Consider the following 17,010-nt stretch of genomic DNA (forward strand, 5'->3'; position numbering starts at 1 on the left):
ACCCAACATTTCCAAGGTCACGCAAAAAGCCAGAGGAAGAGCTCGGACCACCAGAGGAGTTGGGAAGTGGGAAGGGATTTCAGCAATGACCTAGTTCAAAACCCATATTCAACAGATGGGAGACTGAGTTCCGAAGGGTGAAGGGTTTGCTGGGGCTCTGCCAGAGGGTTGTGAGTTTGTATGGAACTGGAACCCAGGTCCCCATCTTGCAGCTCCGGGGTTTTCTCTACCCATCTTTCAGTTCCTGCCTATGCACTGTCCCAACATGCCTGCCTCACTAGCTGGCAAAGGAGCAATCCAATGTGCTGGCTGAAGATGAAGGGAGAAAGGGACTGCCATGTCCTACCCAGTCATCCTGTACAATTGTGTCAAGCTTCAAAAGCCCTTCTGACGCTTAATAAGTAAATGGGTTACCTGAAAAGATTGAAATCAAACATTCTTAGTAATTTTAAGAATTGCTTAACTTTCTGGGATAAAGAAAAAATCATCTCTTTGATATAACCACTCTCCCAACCTTGAAGGGAATAGGAAGAAAAAAAGAAAGAAAGAAAGAAAGAAAGAAAGAAAGAAAGAAAGAAAGAAAGAAAGAAAGAAAGAAAGAAGGAAGGAAGGAAAGAAAGAAGAAAGAAGAAAGAAAGAAAGAAAGAAAGAAAGAAAGAAAGAAAGAAAAGAAAGAACCCTTATTTTCAATTCTCCCTAAGGGAAAATAGAGAATTGAGAAAACCGGTGTGAAGTGAAGAGAATAATTGATCAGTAGTCAAATAAGCAGAATCTGAGTTTCAGATATGTGCTCCTCCGAACATGACTTTGATTCTCTGAGTCTAAATTTCTTCTTATGGAAAATGAGAATCACTAACAGTCTTATCTGCTTCTTGGGACTATGGTGAGAATCTGTGGCTAATCACTGTGACTGCTTTATGTAAATTTAAAATTATGCTGTACTAATATAAAGTAGTATTAAAAATAGCATTAATGGGCATCTCCTCTGGTATGGCGAGAGAGGTGAGAGAGCTTAGCAGCTCAGAGAACAGACTGGGGAGTCATATTGTCTGGGCTTGAATTGTGGTTTTATCACTTACTATCTGTGTGACCTTGGGCAACTTAAGCACATCAGTAAAATATGGGTAACAAATGAATATTCCTTGCTGGTTTGTTATGAGGATTAAATGAATAAATGGGTGTACTTCTTATATCACTGCCTTTTGCATACTAAGTGCTGTAGAAGTGGTTGTCAAATAAATAAGATTTTAAATGATATTGGTTACTTCCAGACAACTATAGGCTCCGGGCAATAAAGGTGTTTTCTTGAGGCTCTATTTTAGCTGTGTTCCCTAGCCACAGACTTTTACTTATGTAAGTAATATCTCACCTTCAGGGACATTAAGTGGATTCATACCCAAACTCTCTGGAAATCTGCAACCACATAACTCTTCTTTTGGTTCTCTGGAGGGGTCAGGGTGATTGGTGTTCCCAGATCTGTGGTGGTGAGATGAACTTGCAAGGGTCTGCTGGATCATAGCACAAGTTCCATGCCGCTGTGAACGCTGCCTAATGATCTCAACACTGCTGTCCCCAATTTTTCAGGAGAAAAGAAGGCATGCCCTGGGAAGTCTGAGTCTCCTTCAGTTTGAGAACCCAGAACCCACCCAGTGGACCAGGGCAGACAACATCTGTTCTGGGGTGAAACCTAATGTTGCCATTCTTAACCCTTCTGGCCATGCTTATGCTTTCCTGAACTGCTGGTCTCCTGACATTGGTCTGATAATTAATTATGTATTAAATCATTTTTAACTGTTAACCTTATGAAGTAGAGACTTTTTATAAAACTCATTTTACAGATGAGGAAACTGAAGCACAAAGTGTTAGTTAGATAACTTGCTTAAGGCTTTGCACCAGTAATAGAAATCTAAGCTTTGAACCTAGAGAGTCTGGCCAGTACTGGGAGCAGCTTAGATTAATTCTGCCCCCATTCCGTTCACTGGAACTTAGTCATGTGGCTCCATCTAACTGCAAAAAGGGCTGAGCAGTCACCTCCCAGTAATAACTGCACTCGATGGAAAGGGATCATGAATATTGGGTGCAAAGCTAGGTTTCTCTTTAAAAAGCCACATTTATTACAAAATTATTTAGGATAATTTTCCCAAAATGTTTAGAACTATGAATAAATATTTTTATACATACTTGCAGTTTACTTTTCAAAGAGTTTAAACAATAATTGATTAGAGTGCCTATTGCCCTGCACACTGGTTGGCATAAGCATTATCATTCAAATGTTTTTTTAATTTGGTAAATGAAAATTTTATCTCATGATTTTAATTTGCCTTTTTTGATTACTAGGGAGGTGAACACATTTCCATCTTTGTGAGCTAACTTTATTTCCTCTTTTATTATAAGTTTATTTTCTTCTGTATTTATTTTAGAACTCCATTATTTTTCACATTAATTTTCATAGGTACTTATTAACAAGTGTTTATTTTTATCAAGTTTTCAGAATCTGCTCTTGCAAGATTATTTATTCTTTTTGGCTGCTGTCAGTTTCTTATTTTAACCATATAAAATGGTCTATCAAAAAAGATCTGTAATGGTCTATCATCTATTATCTATCTCTATGTATATTCATGGAAACACATCTTTTATCACTCATAATTTTGGAACATGCTCTCCCATCCATATACTTGACCATGATTACATTTTGTATAATTTTTTAAATTGTTTGAGTCTAGAAGTAAAGAATGTACAGGATAAGGATCTTTATTATTTTTTATCCAAATTGTGACCATTAATCCACATTCTATGTATTGACTGATACCTTATCTACTTTTGATTTTCAGTGCTTTTCATTCTGTCTGCAACTAGGTCTACAACTGGGTAACCGATTATATTTTACTGAAATATGTATTCTTATGTTAACATCACATTGTGGCTTTATAATATATTCTAATAGTTGATAGGGATTTTTCCTCTCTCATTGATCTACTTACTCATAAATTTTAAAACTATTTCTGTTTTTTTTTTTCTTCTAAACAAGCTTTAGGAAAAAGTTTGCCCAAATTAGATATGGGCTTTGGTTTACCATAAGCAACAAACAAATGTATGCAATATAAATGTATGTGATGCAGAATAAGTTAGTTCTAAAGAAGTAAGCTCTAGTTAGAGAGATTCAAAGAGTAAATGTATCACTTGCAGCTTTAAAAATTGCCAGTGATTTCTCAGGCAGAACAGGACACAGTTTTAATGAAAGACTTCAACATAACATGTAAGTCTCCAGTATAGTAGGGTATCAAAAATAATGACACAATGCAATTAATTAGGCAGCATTCTTAGATATACACCCAACTTTGAATGCAAGGAGTAAAATGCCTTATGAAGTCTCTAATAATAATTTATGATACCAAGGACAATAATAATAAAATTTTAAAAAGACTTTATGTATTTATTTATGAGAGACACAGAGGCAGAGACACAGGCAGGGAGAAGCAGCCTCCTTGATGGGAACCTGATGTGAGATTCAGTCCCAGGACCCCAGGATTACGACCTGAGCCAAAGGCAGACGCTCAACCACTGAGCCACCCAGGTGTCCCAATAATAATAAATTTTTAAAGGAGAAACTGTATTATAGTAAACAAATATAAAATAATAGTATGTAGAAGGTCGCCTGGGTGGCTTAGTCAGTTAAGTGTCTTCCTTTGGCTCAGTCATGATCTTGGGGTCCTGGGAAGGAGCCCTGCATGGGGCTCCTTGCTCAGTGGGGAGTCAGCCCCTTCCTGCCCACACAGACTCATGCACACTCATGTTCTCTTTCTCTCTCTTCCTTTCTCTCTCTCAAATAAATAAATAAAATATTTAAAAAATAATACCATATAGAAATATTAAAAACTCTGACTTCATTAAATATTAGGCAAAGGAGAAAGAAGTGATTGATGAAAAATGAAATCCTACCTAACAATATCTGTGATGTAGCCCGAAGTACAGAGTCACGTCGCATGCTCTGTATGTTGGGGTGTGTATGGTGTGTGTGTGTGGGGTCTATGTGTGAAAGTCTTTCCATCCAAGGCCTTAGAACATGGCTCCTTTATCACTTTTGTGACAAGATACTTCCGTAACTCTTAAGTGATTTTATTTTTCTTCTTGCAAGTTCTTAAAGTGAAGAGAAATCTCTGTCATTAATATGTGGGGGAAAAATTAGTATGATTTGACTTTAGTAGTTACAAGTATCAATAATTGGTCACTTAATTCATAAATGCAATATATATAAGAATGAAGAAAATAAATGAGTGGAAGAGAAAAATAAAAATATATACATTCTTGGGGAAGGTTTTTCAGGATTTTTTTTAAATTTAAAGTGTGTGTTTATACATATTGAATTGATATTTTGATGTAGTGCCAGGCCCTTTCCAGTTTCGATATCTTTAAAGTAGAGCAAAGAATTTTTTTTAAAAAATCCCATGTCACACCCTGAATGCAGGAGTGAACGAGCTTAATCATTCTGTCTCCCCGCCTCCCACCTCCAACACTCAGCATTATCACTCGACAGGCCACTAACTTGTTGGTATTTTTTAAAGCAACATTCCTATAGGATATTACCAAAGTATTCTATTTAACTTTCAGAGAAAAACAGAACTCTCTTATTTACATTTATAGTTCATTAGTTACCTATTACTTAATTAAATTATGTTGAAAAGAAGAGAATCACTAGCAGATTGAGGAGCAAACGTAGCTGATCCTTACTAACCCAGATGGAGGAGCTGCGTACCATGATGGTGTACTAGAAGAGGGTCTCTAAGTGCGGCCTCCAGCCAGCAGCAGCCTCCCCTGGGAAGTAGTTAGAGACGCAGATCTGCTGAATCAGGGATTCTGAGGTAAGACTGTGAGTGCTTAATTTGCATTTGTATATTTCTACATGCTTATATTTTATATTTTATTCTTTAGCATTGTCTTTTTGATGTCCGCCTTTTAAAACTTATTAAGCTCATCTTTGCAGCTTTGCATATGTAAGTCCCTACATAACTCTGATGCATGCTGACGATTGAGAACCACCTGGCCCAGAGGAGTCCAGCAGCTGAGAGATCTCAGTGTGTGGCAGACAGGCTGTCTATTCTGTGGCCCTTAGGCGAGGTCCTGCTTAACCTTCCAGACGTCTCAGGTCCCACTAGGCGCTGATAGAGCCCTTTTTATAGACTAACACTGAAGGCCTAAATACGGAGCATGTGCTAAGCAGAATTGTCAATTCTTGACAAACAACCACAAAATGTTCATTCCTGTGCTTACTAGAAGATATTTCTCCAGGCCTCCAGGCAAGAGAAAAAGCTTCCTGCCAGGGGTTGCTGTTTGCAGAAAGTCTGGGGCTGTGTGCAAGGCAGTGGTTCTAGGCCTTTCATCTGTTCTTCACAAGGTTCTACAAACACAGAAGTAAAGGCATCAGGCTCCTTCCTGACTCTTGTACTCAGTTTTTTCTTATCAGGTGAAGACAGTTTTGCCAGTCTGAAGTTCAGATTTCGCCTTCCTCCCTGCTGCTGGGGCATTCGAAAGAGACCAACATGCAGAGGAAAGGGAGGCTTTGATCTGTTCACGAGGTTGGTGGGAAGAGCAGTGCACGAGGCCTGATGCCCATCTTTGTACCTGTTTCCTGGCTGGGATTGACTTGGTTTGAGGTGGTCCGCTACTATGGCTGTGCATTAGAATCACCCAAGGAGCTTTTAACAAATACTAATACCCTGATCCACTAAATCAGAATCTCCAAGTAGGAGACCCTGTCAAGGGCCTTTTTGCAAGCTTCCCCAAGTGATTATAATATGTGGCTTGGGCTGAGAACCACCCATTAAAGAAATACAGTAATAAGATTTCATGAGAGGTCTTATGTCTCCAATTCATGGATTAGCAAACTGAGACCCGGTGACGTTCCATTGCCTCAGGTCACTAGCCAAGTAGTGAGGTTGGAATTCAGAGTCCCTCTAACGAAAATTCCATGTTTCTTTCAATTTACAGAAGAGGCTTACTGATGAGTGCATTCACAGTCCTGTGAGTTAAGACAGGTATAGGGATTGGTGGTCAAAAAGTGCTAGATGAGCACTGAGAAGGGAGCAATTAGTGGTAAATATCAAAAGTCCAAGGGGAAGCTGGCATACGCGGAGAAGAATATATTCAATGGAACAAGGTTTCTAATGCATCATGGGCTTTATCCAAAGTCTCAAAGGAAATGGGAAAGTATTGCCCATGGGCTAATGTTTCTTAACTAGAGGGTCAATTAGCAGGTGCATGTTTGTGATCTGATTTATTTATTTGTTTCCTGAGAGGAATCTCTTAGCAAAGTATTGCCCTGGATTTCACTAATTTGTGATTCTTTACAGAACTAAAACCTAGTGTTCCACCTGAGGAGGATTTTCATGTAGCTTTCCTTTTCCTCTTTTTTTCATGGAAATTCTGGTTCCTGAGACAACTCATTATTGAAATAATTATACCCCCTGCCTCTGTAATCAGGGCCTGGTTTTCCAAAAAATCTTTCCTCCTCCAAAAAAGTAAAAACCACATTTCATGCTCTCAAAAGTAACGATTCTCTCTGTCTCTCTTTCATTCTCAAGAACAGTTGGTCCTGAACTTGGAGTATTACACTGTAATTTCTCCAGAAGTCTATAAATCTTTTGAAGATATGGGTTTGTTGTCAAAAGGAGGGTGTTTCTTCTCTGAATGGGGTGAGGACAAGGTATGCAAGAGTGAGCATTCTTAGTTCAGTTTGCTGAGTGAACAAGGAATCACCTCATTCTCCTGATTAGCACCCTTTGCTGACTTCCTATTGCCCCCAGGCATCCTTAGCATTAAATTTTCTGCTTTGTCCTCTGTCTGCCTCTGCAGCCTCGCCTTCTGGCACATTCCTTTCCCTGTCAAACACCATTTCATCTGTATTATTTCCTTGTCTTCCTGAAAGTTTCTCTGCCTTTTGCCTGAACGATTTCCACCTTCACATCTGCATAATTAACTGCCCTCTTCCCCCCAAAATCTAATTCAGTCATTATCTCTTCCTGGAAGTCTTTTCTGCCTTTTCTAATTTTCTTTTAATCCCTACCTTCCTCCTTGCCCACCAAAAAACGACATCCATTTGGCTTAGAATCCTCTTCTCTGTGCTTTCATAAGAACTTGTACTTCTGTTATTATTAATATTTAATTTTCCTTTTTCTCTCAATCATTGTAAAAGGCGAGAGATGTCACCTTCTTTGTTTACCATTTATTTCAAGGAGCATTTTGTCTGACACTAGCTTTGGACTTACAAAGACTAATGTGGAAGCATGAAGCCCCTATTCCCAAAGTGTTTCACTGGCAATGATCATAAGTCAGGCCACTCTTATTTCCACTCCTTGGTTTCTATACCCTCGTATTTTACTCACTGATGACAGTTCTATATAATGGTCATTCATTTAGATATGCACTTCTTCCTCAAGGATACCCTTCCAACCTCACAGATATCATTTCTAACCTGCTACATTAGCTCTGACTTCAAAAAACCACTTCGTTAATCTTACACCAGCAGTGTTTGGGTCATACAGATGTCAGAAGACCACAGATTGTGTGCCTACTACTGCTTTTCATTAGCTGCAGATTTGGATTTTTTGTTCTTTAATGGCTCGATGCTGGTGGGATCTTGTATCTGTGCATCAAATGCTCTATTACTCCTTGGTTAGTGATTTTGGTGAGAACCCTGCCTGCAGAAAAGAAAAATATACCTGGAAAATATGTCAATTCAAGCCAATACTGATTTCTGCCTTTTCTAAGATGGGTTCAATGGAATCAAGGTACCACCAAGTGATGACTTGGTCTCGTTAAAGGATGCAGTTATATTTGGGCTTAGTTTTGGTCTTCTTTTCTAGAATATTAGGTATGAGACAGTGACAATAGTTAAATCAATCTTGGTGAGGGAGAGCCCATGATGTTGGGTCCATCCATTGCCTCCACGCCTGCTTCTATGGTTTTTTTCCCCTGTGATCTTATTACACCACTGAATGGGACTGGGAGGATACAATGAGTGACACTGGCCTACATCAACTGGCCAGGAAATTTTGTCTGCTTGATATTTACTGACTCGTTTGTGATAGGTCCTCCCTGGTGGGTATTAACATACAATACAGAGTTCTTTGCTCTTCTTTTCCTTCCTGTATGTCCACCCATAAGCAACTTCTCCCAACCTTCTTGATCTTCCAATCTGTCTCCTTCTAGGCTTCTGACCAACCAGCCAAAATTCTGCCACTGATCATGAATCTTTATATGTTGTTAATTCAGAACACTTTCTTTCCTCACAAAGTTGTTGATTAGGTATACTAGCCCCAAGCTATGTGCTTTAGAAAGATTTCTACTTACAACTATCTTTCATGGCTAGTCCTGTTTGGAGCTTTAATGCAGTTGCTTTCTATTTTCAACTTGTATCCACATATGGAACCAACCTATCTATAACCTAAGCTCAGCTTTTTCTCCTCTCTATCAGATGATCATAAAGGACTCCTGTGCAACCAGAGATACGAGAAAGAAGTATTGGTGCAATAGTGGTGAATAGCATGGAACTCTAAAATACTTGCTCTTGTACCTTACTCATGTCCTCTAGCATTGCTTATGTCTAATAACAGGTGTAAAATCTCTATGTGATAATGGGCCATTATTGAGTCTAGCACACCATATGATTTGGTGAGTCTAATGGAACCTAGTTTATGATGAGTAGCTCTGGCTGCAAAATCCCATGATATCCTATGGTCAGGCATCTCATCTTTGCTAGAGCCTAGAAGTATTAAAGAGTGAGGTCTAAGAAGATAAAATGTGAAGTTTTTAAAAGACAATAAAAATCTACTAAACAATAACATACATCGAGGGTATGGTGAAGGAAAAATGTTAAGGTCCTAGACTATTCAGGAAGAGGGTAAGGTAAGGGTATTAATTAAAAGTAGACTTTGATATGTTAATCATGTTATATTATTTTCAATAACCACTAAATGAACAGAAAAAGAATATATTACTCCCAAACAAGTAAATAGCAAAAGATAAATTTTTTAAAAAACTCCATACAAAAGTAAAAAAAGAAAAGACAAAGTATTTAGAAGAGTATACAGAATGTATACAGAAGTGTACAAATAGAAAGGCTGAAGGAAGGTATTAAAGTGGATTAGTAAAAATATTAAAATGTAAATGGACTAAATTATACAATTAAAAACACTGGTTATCATATTAAATTAGACAACTAACTAATATTATTTAAAGAGTATACATAAATAATGTAAAGATATAGATAGGCTAAAACTAAAAGAATGAAGAAAGATATACTGTGAAATTACTGACTGAAAGACAATGATATTAATATCAGACAAAGTGTAAGGCAAAAACCATTACTAGAGCAAATAGCAGTCACTTTATAATGATAAGCCTTTTAATTTACAAGGAGGTTCTAATTTTTTATTCATATGTAGCTAATAACAGTTTCAAAATATGGTAAAGCAAAAATTCAACAGAATTGCAAGAGAAATAAGAAATTACAATCACAGTGGGAGATTTTAACATATTTCTTTGAGTAATTGGTAGATCAAGCGGAGGATAGATTATAATTAATCAATATTACTACAAACTAGACCTAAGGTGCATAAAGAAGATTGTGTCCAATAACTGTTCAATTGAGTGTTCAACACACTCTTTTTGAGTATATATCAATATAGGTGTTTCTAAAAGTTGACCTGAATTTTGGTAGCAGGTTTTAACAATTGTTCAGGGATTAAATACATACAGAACATATTCTCTGAACACAGTATAATTAAGCTAGGAATAAATTCTTTAATGATAACTAGAAAATATCCATTCACCATACTATAAAATAATATGTAGACCAAAGAATAAAGCTAGCAAAAGACATATAAAATCTCTATGGAGAAAATTCCAAAAATTTTTGAGAGACATGAAGGAAGACTTCAACAAAAGTCTCAAAATACATCATATCCCTGGATTAAAACACTCAATATTATAGAGAATCAATCCTTTAAAATTGATTTGGAGCTTCAATAGAATACAGACAAAATACAAGTTTGCACATATATAGCTTAAAAAGCAATTTTAAAAATTTATGTGGAGGTAGAATAGACAAGAATACCTAAGATGCTCTTGAAAAGCAAAGAATAAAGTGGGAGAACATATTGTACCAGATATTAAGACTCATCAGAAAGTTATAGTAATTAACACAGTGTGATATTGGTGCCTGGTTAGACAAGTAGACCCATAGAACTGATGTGTTAGGAATTCCCACAAAGGAACTAGGAAAAGATTGATTATTCTACAGCCATGCTAACAAATAGTCCATAACAAATAGAACCAGTTTTAAGCTTCTTCAAATAATCAACAATAACTTGCCATAGGGAGCATAATTTTGCAAGCCAACCAATCAGTATCACCCCTCTTTTCTGAAAGTCAGCCGATCAGTGATAGACTCATTTCAATAAAGCCACTTGAGTGGCAGTCAATGAATATCAGTCTTATCTGAAATAACCACATTTCCAGATAATATCATTTACATTTCTGAAAATGTGTGCTTCCTAAAGAAGATCAGCTATTCTCAGAGACTCGTCTTGATGAGCAGGCTTCTCCCTTAAGTAAACAATAAATAACAGCTTTGTCTATTTGTTTTATGTTGAGTGGTGATTTCATCATCCTTTGAATGAACAGTGTGAGGAGTTTAGAAATAGATCCCCACCTAAATGGACACTTGATTTGTAGCAGAAATGGTATCAGAGGTAAGGGAAGAATGAATGGTGCTGAGGTAGTTGGCTAACTTTTATCACCTAACATGTTACAAAATGAATTTCATGTGCATTAAAACCTTAAATGTAGAAGTCAAAACTTTATAGCTTTTCTAACATAATGTAGAATATCTTCATGATGTCAGTTTAAGAAGGGATTTCTTTAACACAGAAGAAGCTGATAATCCAGTTTGGATGGAACCTGGCTGAGAGATTTAATAATTACAGACACGACTAGGCCTATGCACATCCAGAGTCACTGCATTCCCTGCTCAGGAAAAATATTCTGAGACTGGTTTTCTCTAGATGTGTTAGGAATTCCAGATGTGTACCATAAAGGAACTCTTAGCAGTGTATCCAGAAAGTCAATCCATTTGAGCAGGGGTCCTAATCATCTGTGTAACCCTGGGCTAGCTGACAGAAATAGAAGTAATGAAGGAACCAAGGAAGTTTAAAAGATGACAGTTACCTCAGCCAGATCCCCAAGGGCATAAAGAAATTGGGGACTGGATCCCAGCCTCTGCTTGTGCTCAGCCTTCTGACTTCCACGAATGTATTAGGGCTTTTAAATTCTCCTCAAGGAATCCATCTACCCTCAGGCCTGGCTCTAACACCTGCCCTTTGTTAGGGAGGTAATGTAGCTGGCACTGTAACTCAGAGGATATTGGGAGTCAGGAATCAGACAAGGAACTATATGACCAGGATCTCATTCAAGACGCATCCTAACCATGACTTTGGTAAGTCAGAGAACCACTCTGCTTTGCTTATGAAGTGGAAGAAAAGACTGAAATACAGGTCTCTTGTGGGCTACTCTAAGGCTGGTACTCACAGACCCCAGCAATGCTTTCTAAACTGAAGCAATTTATACCAAACTGAAGATTATATTGAGCAATAGAATAAATATTTGCATTCCCCATGTAACATGAAAATTAGCTCTGACTACTTAAAAGAAATTGTCCTCCAAAGTAGTAGTAACCATAAAAGGTAAGGACTTGAGTGTATTTGACTATATTAAAATTTGAACCAAATTCCATAACAAAAATAAGAGGAAACTACATATTATGTAAAAGGACATTTGTACCATAGATTCTAGAGCCAGTACCCAGAATATATAAGGAGTTCCTACAAATACATTTTTAAAAGCAGACAACTCAATAAAGAAATGGGCAAAATATTTGAATAGGCAAATCATAACAAAATGGCCACATGGCTCATAAACGTATGAAAAATCTTCAGCTTAATTGGTAAGGAGAAAAATGTAAATTAAAAACACAATGAGATTACCTTCTCAATTGTTTAGCAACAATTAAAAAGTCTGACAATATCAAGCGCTTCAGAGAATGTACTACAATGGGTAATCTCATATGCTTTTAATGGGAATATTAATTGACATGCCATTTTTTGGAAAAAAAAAGTTGACATTTGTAGTAAAATTGAAAATATGCATATCCTGTGATCCAGAAACTCCACTCCTAGCTATATAACCTAAATAGATCAGGGAAATAAGTATCCAGTTATCTTTACAAGAATGTGGATGACAGGGTGCTTGGGTTGCTCAGTTGGTTAAGTGTCTGCCTTCAGCTCAGGTTATGATCCTGGGTACCTGGGATCAAGCCCCCCATCAGGCTCCCTGCTCAGCGGGGAGCCTGCTTCTCTCTCTCCCTCTGCTGCTCCCCCCTGCTTGTGCTCTCTCTTTCTCAAATAAATAAATGAAATAAAAAAAAAAGAAAAAGAAAGAAAGAAAGAAAGAGAAAGAAAGAAAGAAAGAAAGAAAGAAAGAAAGAAAGAAAGAAAAGAAAGAAAGAAAGAAAGAAAGAAAGAAAGAAAGAAAGAAAGAAAGAAAGAAAGAGAAGGTCAGGATTTTATTCTTTGTCCCAAATGAAAAACAATCCAAATGCCTACCAAAGTGGTATGGATAAATAAATGGTGAGATATTAATGCAATTGAATAGTAGGCAGCAATGCAAATGAAGCAATGAAAGCTTTGCACAAAAATATGATTGGGTATCACGTAGAAATTGAAAAAAGAAGCTAGATTAAAAATCATAAAATATGATTCCGTTTATGGAAAGTTCAGAAGTAAACAAAGCTAACCTATATTGATTAGCGAGACATGCTTAGTAAGTAAAGCTATAAAAAAAAAAAAGGCAGGAAAGTGTTTACAACAAAATTCTGAAGAGTGGTTATTTCTAGGACAGAAAGGGATTGTGGTTTTGGAGGGGCCCTCTATGTGGGATGCTGTGAATATTTTATTGACTTCACATGGGTAGTGATTCGGGCTTGCTTTATTTCTAATTTTTAAATTTTACTTACACATTTTATATTATTTTCTGTGTGTGCATCATAACAAGAATTAAAACAAAGTGATTGGTGATCTGTGTCAGTGTAGTGGTGGAGGAGTCTCATTGTAGTGGGTCAAAGAAGGAATATGTGGTGAGTCAGTAAGAGACATTGCTCAGAGGCTACTGTATCAGCAGGGTGCATTTGGATAAAAGTAAACAGAAGAACCTGAAGCAAATTCCCACAAACAATAAAGAAATACATTCTCCAATGCAGTAACAGTTGGGTGGCTGCAGCTCCTTGAATCTGGGCCCGTTCCATTTCTCTGTAGTTTTGTTCCTATGTTTTTACAGCTGTGGTTTTTGTCACCCCCAGGGTTGAAGCAAGGTAGCTAAAATAGTTACAAGCATCGCATCTGGCCTTCCCTTCCCTTCCCTTCCCTTCCCTTCCCTTCCCTTCCCTTCCCTTCCCTTCCCTTCCATCCCTTCCCTTCCTTATAAATATCTAGGGAGCCTTCGGCCATACTTCCTCTCTCATTGCTTCAGCTAGTTTGGCATCACCACGTGCATATTGTAAGCCAATCTTCATCAAATAGGAATGGAATTGAACTGATTCTGTGTGATGGAAGGCATGTTGGTGAGTAAGTCACCGCACCCACTACTGAGAACCGCAAAGGGTCTGAGATTTACTTGCAAGCTAGCAAATTAGCCTGCCACGGTAATGGATGTTGATATAAGACATGAGATTGATTATTCATCAGAGAGGAAGGACAATTTCTTACTCACAGGGAGAGACTAGCCCGTGTCAGCATTTTGCACTGCTTCCCTGAGGCTCAGCTTCTAGAGTGCAGTAGAAATAGGGCCAGGTGACCCCTGCCCACATGGTGAGTACATTACAGGAGTTTAGGGGATCTGAATATTTCATAGTGGCCTGTAGCATGTCCTCCCTTTGTTGAAAGAGAAAGAATGCAAGCATTTTGAATTTCCCAATCCTCCTAGGTGGTAGACTAGAGTGCCATTTTGCAATTGAAAAACAAAAGCAAAAGCCTTGCTGCCCAGAGGGATCAGGTGACTTGCTTAGGGTCAGTTTCTTTTAGACCAGACATGTGTTTAGTAAGTAGAAGAGGCGGTATTCAGTTTAGAGATTCTGAGTCTGAATCCTGGAACTTGATAGTCTCCAATGTGATTGTTCTTAGAGAATCCTCAAAATTTCTTCCTGCATACAAGGTACAGTCATCAAGGAAAGTCACTCCCTGGGTTGCTGTGATGACAGAAGACATCCCCAAGCAGACCTCTGTCTGAGAATTCAGCTGGCTTCAGAAATGACCCAGGAATTATGAAACTAGGTGGAAACATTTTTTCACTAAGGTTTGCTCAAGTTCACCAAACCTTTTACAAACCTCTCATAATATGGACAAAGTAATTATAAATGAAATCCAATGAGTAAATAGCATTCTTATATCTTCCATGATAGCCTTCTTTAATTAACAGTTAGCCCTGTGGAGTTGGTCTCTGCTTGAACTTTTCTGCAATTAAGTTGGTCCTGTATGAGGATGTGTGTATGTATCTCTCTGTGTGTATGTGTGTGTGTGTGCATCATTGTACGTGCTCACACACATACATTATGAGAAAAAGGAGGACATAGTCATTTGACTCATAACTGGAAGAACCATTAGAGATGACACATTAAGCCATTAGATGTATCTTCCCCCCACCAGATGTTGCAACCCTTGAAGCAGGGATCCTAGTCTTCTCTGTCTCTAAGCACAGGACCTGGCATTTGGTAAGTTCCAACAAGTGATAGTTAAATAACAAAGTGCATCAATTATCCAGTCCAATCTGCTCACTTTATAGACGGAAAAAATTAAAATAAAATAAAATGAGGCCCAGGAAGGCAAGAAGCCTGAGTACATACAATTAATTCATAGCAAAGCCATGTATAAAACCTAGGCTTTGACTCTTATAGTACAGTTTCCAATAGTCTAAGCACCTTACCATTTTCAAATTATACAATAAGTGTTTCTTTAAAATGCCATCTCCTATGAGAGGGATGTTAAGTGTACATAGTTAAATTAAGGTGTGGTAGACACTGGTGCCTTTAGTCTGGGATAATATAATCGCCTCATCCAAGATTAGCCACTGTGAGCGGGGTGGGATAGGTTTGTGAGAACACACCAAAAACTAATTATGTATTGCTGTTTACCCTTACATTGAGCTTGAAACTAAACCATAGTCCCCATGGTGCTTTGAAAGGTTGGTGGCTACATCAAAGAAAAACAAAACCCCTAGTCAATTATGAGAGAGATGCATTAGACAGACTGATAAAAACTTGCGTTTCTATGGTGCTTCATGCTTTTAGCAAAATATTCTCACTTGCATCCATTAGTTCCTTTGATCTTCTCAAACAGCCTGTGGAAAAAGCAGGACAGCTCTTAACAGCCCTCATTTAAAGATGAGGAACTTGGAGTTGGGAAAAATTAAGCAATAGTCTTAAGTTCTTATAAATAGCAAGTGGTTCTTTAACTTTAGGATCAGATATTGCATCTGGCTCTACCACTAGCTAGTTGTGTGACTTTGGGTGAGTTCCTTCTCCGCTTAGACTCAGTGTCCTTTCCCTGTCTGTGTGCTTATACTCAACTGTGAAGTTTAAAAGAGAATTGCCTGAAATGCAGAGAGTGTGCTCAGTAAATATCATGTCCAATAAATATCAGTAGATATCATGTCCTCTGATCTATGTCCTAAGTGTTGAGTGAGATTGTATTATTATTAATAATGTTTACAAGAATCTTTTATGTTCATCGGAAGAAAGATGCCATTTTATCAACCGATGGTATTATTTGAGATGGAATTCTCACAAGCACCTTCTGTTAGGACAATTATTTTATTGAAACAAGTACATTGTGGGGGTGGAAATGGTGAGAGTGAGAGCAGAGGATTCCTGGTGGCTCAGATGATGAGACTACACATTTGCATAAGAACAGTTGAAATCAGTTGCTGAGTTCAAGCAAATCCATAAGAAAGAAAAATGAAGCTTTTTACACTAGCAATGGACTTAAAACTCTTTTTCCATAATGTAGCTCCAAAACTGAGCTCTATCAGCAAATAAGCAGAGGACAGCAGGATTTGCTAACACTGCATTCATAGCAATAGATTGGTCATGGTGACCAATTCAAGAAACATAAGAAAATAATGTGGGACGCCTGGGTTGCTCAGTGGTTGAGCATCTGCCTTTGGCTTGGGGTGTGGTCCCAGTTAGGATAGAGTCCTGCATCAGGCTCCCTGTGAGGAGTCTGCTTCTCCCTCTGCCTATGTCTCTGCCTCTCTCTGTAATAAATAAATAAAATATTTAAAAAGAAAAGAAAGACAGACAGACAGAAAGAAGAAAGAAAGAAAGAAAAGAAAGAAAGAAAGAAAGAAAGAAAGAAAGAAAGAAAGAAAGAGAAAGAAAAAGAAAGGAAGAAAGAAAGGAAGAAAGAAAAAGAAAGAAGAAAGAAAGAAAGAAAGAAAGAAAGACAGACAGACAGAAAGAAAGAAAGAAAGAAAGAAAGAAAGAAAGAAAGAAAGAAAAAATAATGTCATAGATGTCTCCTTTACTTTCCTGTCCTGGGATAAAATTAATTCATTCTGGTTCTCCGACATGCCAGATATACAATCTTAGCTGACCTTATAAGTATTTCTGAGAGCATTTCCACTTTTGTAAAATAGGGATTAGGACTTCAAACTTAGAGTCTTGTTTTGAGAATTAAATGCAACAAGGTATCCAAAAGTGCCTGCAATACCTGGTAGACAATGGTTTCTCTAAAAACATTTCCTAAAACTGTGGTTGTCTGTCCTTAAATTTTATACCAGTTGCAAAATCTTTGGATATTAAAGATCTTTCTTTTTCACTTAGTATAAATATGAAAAGTATATTTATAGCCATTTAATTTCTATCACATGTTAATAAATTTTCTTTAATTATTCATACATTGTAACAAA

Source organism: Canis lupus, chromosome 31, assembly GCF_048164855.1.
Source record: "Canis lupus baileyi chromosome 31, mCanLup2.hap1, whole genome shotgun sequence".
Lineage (NCBI taxonomy): Eukaryota > Metazoa > Chordata > Mammalia > Carnivora > Canidae > Canis > Canis lupus.